The sequence below is a fragment of the Acyrthosiphon pisum genome, chromosome A1 (genome assembly GCF_005508785.2).
Source record: "Acyrthosiphon pisum isolate AL4f chromosome A1, pea_aphid_22Mar2018_4r6ur, whole genome shotgun sequence".
In the NCBI taxonomy this organism is placed as follows: Eukaryota; Metazoa; Arthropoda; class Insecta; order Hemiptera; family Aphididae; genus Acyrthosiphon; species Acyrthosiphon pisum.
The window spans coordinates 23,459,135-23,467,982 of record NC_042494.1 but is presented as its reverse complement, the minus strand read 5'-3'; the positions used below and the strand labels follow the sequence as shown (position 1 = coordinate 23,467,982).

Genomic DNA, 8,848 nt, shown 5'->3' with positions numbered 1-8,848 from the left:
TTACAGACCAACTCTTGCAAGCACTACAAATAAATAATTAAAATTATAATATCTATAAAATAATAATAATAATAGTTGTAAAATGGTTATAAGTTATAACTAATAAGTAACAACATAATGATATAAGCACAACAGCACAAGTGTACACATGAAATTAAACATAGGTATACTCTATTTCAAATAAGAAACACCCACTTTTACATAGCAAAACCGGTTTTGCCTGTAGCCGCCGTGGTGTTTCTTATTTGGAATGGAATATAGGTATTAATACCTTGTAGCACTTACTATTCTCTAAAAAGTTTGATGGAAAAAAAATTATTCAATATTATTCTTATTTTAACTGAAATTATATTCTATTATTCAATTTCAACCCAACCAAACCATACTTTCAGAACTCTAAACTATACTTGCATAGGTAAAGTGTCTCAAACAACGGCAACTAATTCTGAACCTTATTTACCATCTCATTAGTTATTAACTTATTATTAGAAAGCATATCTTTAGGTTTTTACATATATTTATTGGCATTATGCAGCTTAACGAGGGTAAAAAATATGGACAACTTATACATTACAGAATTGGTAAAAAAAATTTATTTTGAATACCTATAATAGGTATTCAAAGGTTAATTAAAAATTAAAAATTATAGGAATCATTCAATAATGAAATAAAATTGTTTGATTGTTTCAAATGGGACTGAATTTAAATAATTTATAACGATATAGGGAAATAACTATTTTCAACATAACTGTATGTCATTTGACGATTAAAGGACAATTTGTAATCTTAACGACATAATGCGATATAAAAAATATTTTTATACTGTTACGTTAACTTAATTTTTATTTCAATTTATATTAGGTATAGGAGAATTATGAAAACAGTATAAATTGCATTTTTTTTTTTTCAATAAAAAAAAATGTATTAACTATTAATTTATTAACTATTTATCAACTTTTAAGTGAAACACATTTTATGCTCAGTTAGTAAACCACCTACAGAAAGATATAAATGCAATAACTTCACTGCCTTAATTATTAAGATGAAGCCCATACCTGTATGGTGTTGTCTTACAAACGCATAACATAGCGAATAGTACATTATGAATAATTAATTTAACTCTGTTACGTTTAACTTTGAAGTGAACCTAAACTATTACCAAATTCAGAAGTAAAAATATTATCTTGTCAATAATGTGTTTATTATATTTTAATTTTAAAGTGAGTTATGAGCATTTTAAAATAGTAAATTTGTAAATTTTAAAATACTCATAACTCATTTTAAAATTAAAATATAAAAAAAAACCTACGTCATTGACTAGATAATAAATAATATCCTTTTAAGAGAATATTTTATGGTTTTTTAGACTACATTAGAATTATTTATTTAACTTTTAAGAATCTAGAAATGCTTTAGATATTACTTATTACTTACCTTACTTCTGGAAAATTCCAAATGCAGACTGTTCGGGTTCCATATAAACACGCTAACAGTGAAGATGAAGGTGATAAACTCATTTTAATAATACATTTCTGCAATTCAAAAGTTTATAAAATGATAAATTTAAATTTAGTCTATCAAAAAAGTTTAAAAAACTTACATTTTTTTTACGCAGTACCATATTAATAAACCTGGATAAAAACCCATCCTGTACGATATTTGAAGATAGAACTGGATTGTAATATGGCTCGTATGAAATCATTGACCATAAATTCAAGCCAGAATCATTTAAGTCCTAAATAAAAATAATTATATAAAAAATGCTAATATTAAAAAATCAATTAAAATACTAGAGTTCTACATTGTATAATATTTTTTTAAAAGAACTTAATACTAATAATTTATTTTTATAGCTTTTGAAGTGTCAATGACAGCCTCTTTGATCAATATGCCCCGTCCATCTAGTATTATTTTTATGCGTATTGTATTTATTGCATAATTTAAATATTCTTAAGAGAACGCCACACCAGCATGTGTTGCCTCTGTCTTACAAGTGCGTATATAGCAAATGTACGCTCAGCAGATCACGTTTAGCTCTTTTAGTTTCAAAACTATAGTGAAACTTGATGGCAAGAACACTAACTGTGTTCATATTATGTTTTTTTTTTAAGTTTATTCAGTTTTTAAGTAAGTTATGAGCATTTTTAATTTACGCTATATTATATACGCATAACTTGCTACAAAATTTAACTATACTCATGCGGGTGTCACGTCCCTTAATTATAAAAAAAAAGATTTTGTTATTTTCCCTCAATAATTATTAAATGTTAATATTAATATTGGGCTTTGGTAATTTTTCCCCTAGACTTAAGTTATATTTATACTGTAATAACTATAATGTATGATCATGAACTTAAGACTTACCAATTTATTTTGTATATCCGAAGATGTAATTATGTAAGGTGGATCTGAACATGATGAAACAGATGATAATAATGAAGCACCTAGTACTTGAATAAAATTAAACGTGTGTTGAATTTGGTAACCATACACAGTAGATACAGCATAGCTAGTTAACGATCCATTTCCACCAATTAAAATCAGCTCATATGACCTAACAATAATTCAAATAACTTATATAACTATATAACTTACTCAAAATACTTCAATATTTAAAAAAGTATGATAGAAAAACATGGTTATGTAATCAAAACTTTAATAATTCTAAACGTACCATTTTGAAGACCGTGTTCGCAAATCTAAAAATACCATTTCCTTGGCGAATATATTATTGGTAGGTTGTTTAGTACTATTTTGGATCTTTTAAAAACATACAAAAACCGTTAAGATATTAAAAATGTACCTAAGTCATATTAATGATTAAAACTTATACACATATTCATAAAATGTTATTGAAACTAAATTTTAACTTACAGATTTAATAACAAATAAATTTGAGGCCAAGAGATCATAGCAAGCAATGTGACCATGTGAAGTGGCAATTGCAAAAATTGAACAGTCTGGACTCCATGACAATATTCTTTTTGATGGGTATAAATCATTTGATATTAAATCAGGTACTAAACAAATAATTTAAATAGAACTTTTATAAAACTTATTTGTTATATAATTGCATGCAAGCCCGAATTAAGACATTTTGAGGCCAAGAGGCCAAAGTTTTAAATGAGGGCCCTGTACGAAAAGAAAAAAATAATAATGTATAATATATTATTTAATATTAGGCACCTGTTATAATATATATATAGCAATAAATAATGAATAATGTATGATTTTATTTATAAATTATAATTTACAAGCTTTTTTCCTCGCTAAATAATCATAGATTTTTTTTTTAGGTGATTTATACAGGTTTATAGCCTATAATGAAAAAATTAATGGACAAATCAGAGGCCCCTAAACAAATTCTAAATATCAAGGCCCGGGGGCCATGGCCCCCCTGCCCCCCCTGCCCCCCCTTAATCCGGGCTTGATTGCATGTACTGTGTTTACTCTTTATTCAATTAAATAATTTATTAAATAATATGAAACTATTCATTCAAACAATATTAATAACTACAAGGAAGTAAAAACAAAATGTCATAGAATACCAGTATTAAAAAATTATATACTAACCAAAATACTTTCAAAATAAATAATTGTATAAAAGGACTAAATAAAAAAAAACGTTTCAAATTATATAAAATATTTACATATGAAACTTTATATTTTAAAGGCATGTTGTACGAAAATTATTAAATTATATAGTGTTAATACATTTTATATTAATTGTATGTATAAAAAAGGTGGGTAAGTGGATGTCGCTCTGCTGAACAGTAGGGTACAAGTGGGTCACTGTAATGGATGGTGTTAAATTTGAATTCAATGATATAATATCATTGTATTGGAAAAACGATTCTGAGCGAAAACGGTCAGTCAGCCTATGATATTACTAAATATATTTGATGATATTATTGTGAATGAAGTAATTTATATATAACCTATTTACGTGGGACAATATTTTAAATTTTTAATCCTTAGCTATAAAAGTTGAACATTTTATACATTTTTAACTAAAAATAATTATTCAATTTTAAATTTGATATATTTTGTCAAAATTCAAACTTTAAATGCTTATAAAAAAAAATTGTACCTATCTATTTTTAATGTTTTTCAACTGCTGTTGTAACAATATATCAGGAGCCTTGCATTAATTTTTCATGCTTTTTTACCCAAAAAATAAATTTTTATTGATATTTATAGAAAAAAAAAACTAAAAAATTTGAAAACTGACTATGTCCGTAAACCGCTCAAAAAGAATCAAAATATTTTCAAAATTGTATGGTGTATAAGAAATGCTAATATAAATGTTCAGTGAGATTTTCATGTATCTACAGTTATCCGTTTTTGAATTACAACAAAATATGGAAATCGCTACATGAGAAATCGAGTAAATATCCATTGTTGTAAAAATTTGAATTTCAAACGCTCATAAAATTTAATTTGAATTTCTTGTAGACATTTTTTTTTTTTTGATAAATGTAGATAATCTTATAAAGAATCTTGTATTACATTTCAAAATCTTAGATTTCAAAAAAAAATTTTTACAAATTCTTAACTCAAAATAATTTGGTAATTTTCGTGATTTTTCCATATTTTGTCAATTTGTGAACTTTAAATGCTTATAAAAAAAAACTTTGACTAAGGATTTTTAATATTTTTCATCTGCCTTTGAAACACTATACTAGGAACCTTGTATTAAATTGTCAAGCTTTTTTAACCAACAAATAAAATAGTATTAATATTTTAGAAAAAAAACTGAAAAAGGTGGGTAAGTGGATTTCGCTCTGCTGTACAGTAGGTTACAAGTGGGTCACTGTATAATGGATGGTATTAAATTTGAATTCAATGATATAATATCATTGTATAAGAAAAACGATTCTGAGCGGAGACGGTATGTCAGTCTAAGTATAAGACATAATATTATATTATAGTCTATAGTCTATAGTATATTAGTATTTAAAAAAAATTGACCTATAATAGGTACCTATAATAAATTCCAAATTAATCATATCATAATATCTATTAGGTACTTATAACGCGTTATACATCAACAACAAACCGTGATACCATCATAGATATATAATAGTATACTTTAGAAGTTTCAAGTATACCCAAGAATAATATTATACAATCACAACAAAATAACTAAAATAGTTATTCTAGGTTTTTAATATGTAATTTTGTCCAAATTTGTACTTAAAATGACTATAAAAATAAACTGTGTAAATGTATTTTTTAGATTTTTTGGTAACAGAATTAATTACTTACGTGGAATCTTGTTTTAAATTTTCAATTCTTAGATACAAAAGTTTGAACATTTTATAAATTTTTAACTACAAAATAATTATTCAAATTAAAATTTGAAAAAATTTTTTCAAAATTCGATCTTTAAATGCTTATAAAAAAAAATTGTACCAATGTATTTTTAATATTTTTCAACTGATATTGTAACAATATATCAGAGCTTTGTATTAATTTTTACACTTTTCAGCCCAACAGATAAAACTTTATTGATATTTTTAGAAAAAAAAAACTAAAAAAAAAATGAAAACTGACAATGTCCGTAAAGAGCTCAAAATAAGTCAAAATATTTTGAAAATGTTATGGTGTATATAAAATGCTAATATAAACATTCAGTCAAAATTTCATGTATCTACGGTCATTTTTTTTAAAGTTACACCAAAAACCAAATTCAATTTTGTGGAAAATCGATTTTGCGTAAAAATTCCCGTTTTTCCTTAATTTTTCTTTGGTTTTTCTTGGCGCTTTTGAAAATTACTGGGAATTTTAAATTTTGACCTCCCCAATGCACCAACGATATTCACTTTCCAATTAAACAAGATACTGAAGTTGAAAATCGAAGCATTATTTCGACTACTTATCGTGTACACAGACACAAAAAAAAATAAAAAATAAATAAAAAAATAAAAATAAAAACACACATCATTTAAAATCAATACATTCATCGTTCCACTCAGAATCTAAAAAAATGGATAGTGAAAATGTTCCTAAACAGTTCAAAACAATAGAAAACGCAAATATAAACTACCAGTGAAAATGTCATGTATTTAATACATTCATTTGTTTTAGTGTTGAACCAAAAACCAAAATCGATTTAGTGAAAAACTGATTTTGAGGAAAAATTCCTGTTTTTCCTTAATTTTTATGTTGTTTTATGAAAACTATTGAGAATTTTAAATTTTGACTTCTCCAATGCACCAACAATATTCACTTTCTCATCGAACAACAAGATACTGAAGTTGAAAATCGAAGCATTATTTCGACTACTTATCATATACACAGACACAAAAAAAAATTTAAAAAGTAAAAAAAAAACACACATCATTGTAAAATCAATACATTCATCGTTCCACTCAGAATCTAAAATTAAGGATATTGGTAGTTTAAATCACTTTAAATCACAAATAATAAATATTGATAGTTCATTTATACAAACTATGGTACTTCTCTAGTTTTCTATATACTCTGCCGGGTATATAATGTATTATGTACTATGGTTGCTAGTCACTAGTCGCAATAACCGAAAAATACCCAAATTATATAGATAAAATTGTTATAAATATAGGTAAATAAAAATTGATTTTAATTAAAGTTGAACCAAATAATCATGATTCAAGTCTGGGGATTAAAATTTAATAAAAAATAGTAATCAGGTTTAAACAAATAAATTATGTTTAGTATGGTGTAGAAAAAAAAATGTTACGTTAAATATTAATACATCTTACATGTTGCTTTTGCTATAGTCTTATTATAATGTTTCTCTGTGCGCATTTCCAGTGTAGTATGTTGGACAACAGACAAAACTTGGCCATTGCCTCCAATACAAAACTTCCATGTTGGTTCATTAGATATTAATATTTCTGAAGAAAAATAGGGAAAATATTTTAATGGGCCAATGTAATCAACAACACTTAGAGGGCTTTTCTTGGAGGATTTTTTCTGTAAATAAAAAAAAATTACAATAAAACAATAAGAATGTGTATTATTAAATTGATAGTTGTTATTTGGGGGTTTGTACTTACCAAATCTATAGTTTCATGCCATTGAACATAATCCGATACGATATACAAAATTTCTTCGCTCATTTCAGGGTAATATCAAATACTTTTAAGCTTACACAACATTAAATAGTTAAAGAATTTAAATAATTTAGCAAAGTACTTATTACTAACAGCATAGAATAATAACAGGTAAATAATAAATATATAAATTAAATATTTAAAAAAAAAAAATGCCAGCGTGTTATCAATTATTATCATTATAAAAGTATATTTAAATTTTAAATCATTCTTTAATCGTGATAAAAAATTAAGTAAATGATAATAAGATGGATCTGAAAAGTTTTTTACACGGACTTCTATACTACACTAAACTGTATAGAAATCTGTGGTTTTTATTGTGAAGATTCATATTTTAATTAATTGTTAGAAACTTGGTGTTATTATAGAACAATACTCAATAAAATATAATAATATCTTATAGTATCTCCGGTATTATCTTTATTTAGAGACTTGTACCTTTTACCTATTGTTCATTTAAATAATTGTTAGAAATTGTGAACTGGAAATACTAAAACACATGTTAATATTATTTATTGATTTTAAATTGTAAACATAAACATAAGTATACAAACAAGGTATTTGTGGTAAACTGTTGACTACTCAGCAGTTTTAGATTCTGAGTGGAACGATTAATGTATTTATTTTACAATGATGTGTTTTTTTTTTTTTTTTTGTGTCATCACCATTTAGGACAGTAAAAGTGCTTGGATTTTCTTCAACAGTATCTTTTCTGATAGGAAAGTGAATTTAATTGGTACTTTAGGGGGTAAAAAGTAAATATTTCCCCGTAATTTTCAAAAGCGCTGTGAAAAACAAAAGAAAAATTAAAGAAAAACGGAAATTTTTACGCAAATACGACTGGTTTGTAGTAAACTTTAAAACAAATAACCGTAGATACATAACATTTTCCCTGGTTGTTTATATTTCCATTTTCTATACATGATAACATTTTTAAAATATTTTGATTTGTTTTGAACTGTTTAGAGACATTTACAGTTTCCAATTGTATTAGTTTTTTTTTCAATGAATGTCAATAAAACTTTATTTGTTGAGTAAAAGTACTTCAAAATTGAATACAAGACTCCTACTATATTGTTACAATGACATTTGAAAAATATAAAAAATCCTTAGTCACAGTTTTATTTTATTAGCATTTAAAGTTCAAAAATTGACAAAATATGGTAAAATCACGAAAATTACCTAATTATGTTGAGTTTATAATTCGTAAACATTTTTCTTTTTAGAACTAAGATTTTTAAATGTGATACAAGATTCCTTATAGGATAATATACCTTTATCAAATTAAATTCAAATTTTCAAGTACTTTTACTCAACAAATAAAGTTTTATTGACATTCATAGAAAAAAAAGGTGGGCAAGTGGATGTCGCTCTTCTGTAGGTCACAAGTGTGTCACTGTATAATGGATGGTATTAATTTTGAATTCAATGATATAATATCAATGTATAAGAAAAACGATTCTGAGCGGAGATGGTATGTCAGTCTAGGTATTAGACATAATATTTTATACTTATCTATGGTATTAAAAAAAATTGACCTATAATATTATAGGTATCTATAATAAATTCCAAATTAGTCATATGTCCCTAAGCAGTTCAAAACAAATCAAAATATTTTGAAAATTTTATCATGTATAGAAAATGCTAATATAAACATTCAGTCAACATTTTATATACCCACTGTAATTTGTTCACAGCGCTTTCGAAAACTATTGGAAATGTCAAATTTTGACCTCCCAAATGCAAAC

The 8,848-nt window shown here is 25.3% G+C and overlaps 1 protein-coding gene across 2 annotated transcripts in view; it reads right to left on the bottom strand.

The window, feature by feature from the left end:
- LOC100576054 (neuroblastoma-amplified sequence) overlaps positions 1-8,848 on the bottom strand; it is a 37,933-nt gene that overhangs the window by 8,867 nt on the left and 20,218 nt on the right. The gene's annotated exons all lie outside the window — the stretch shown is intronic.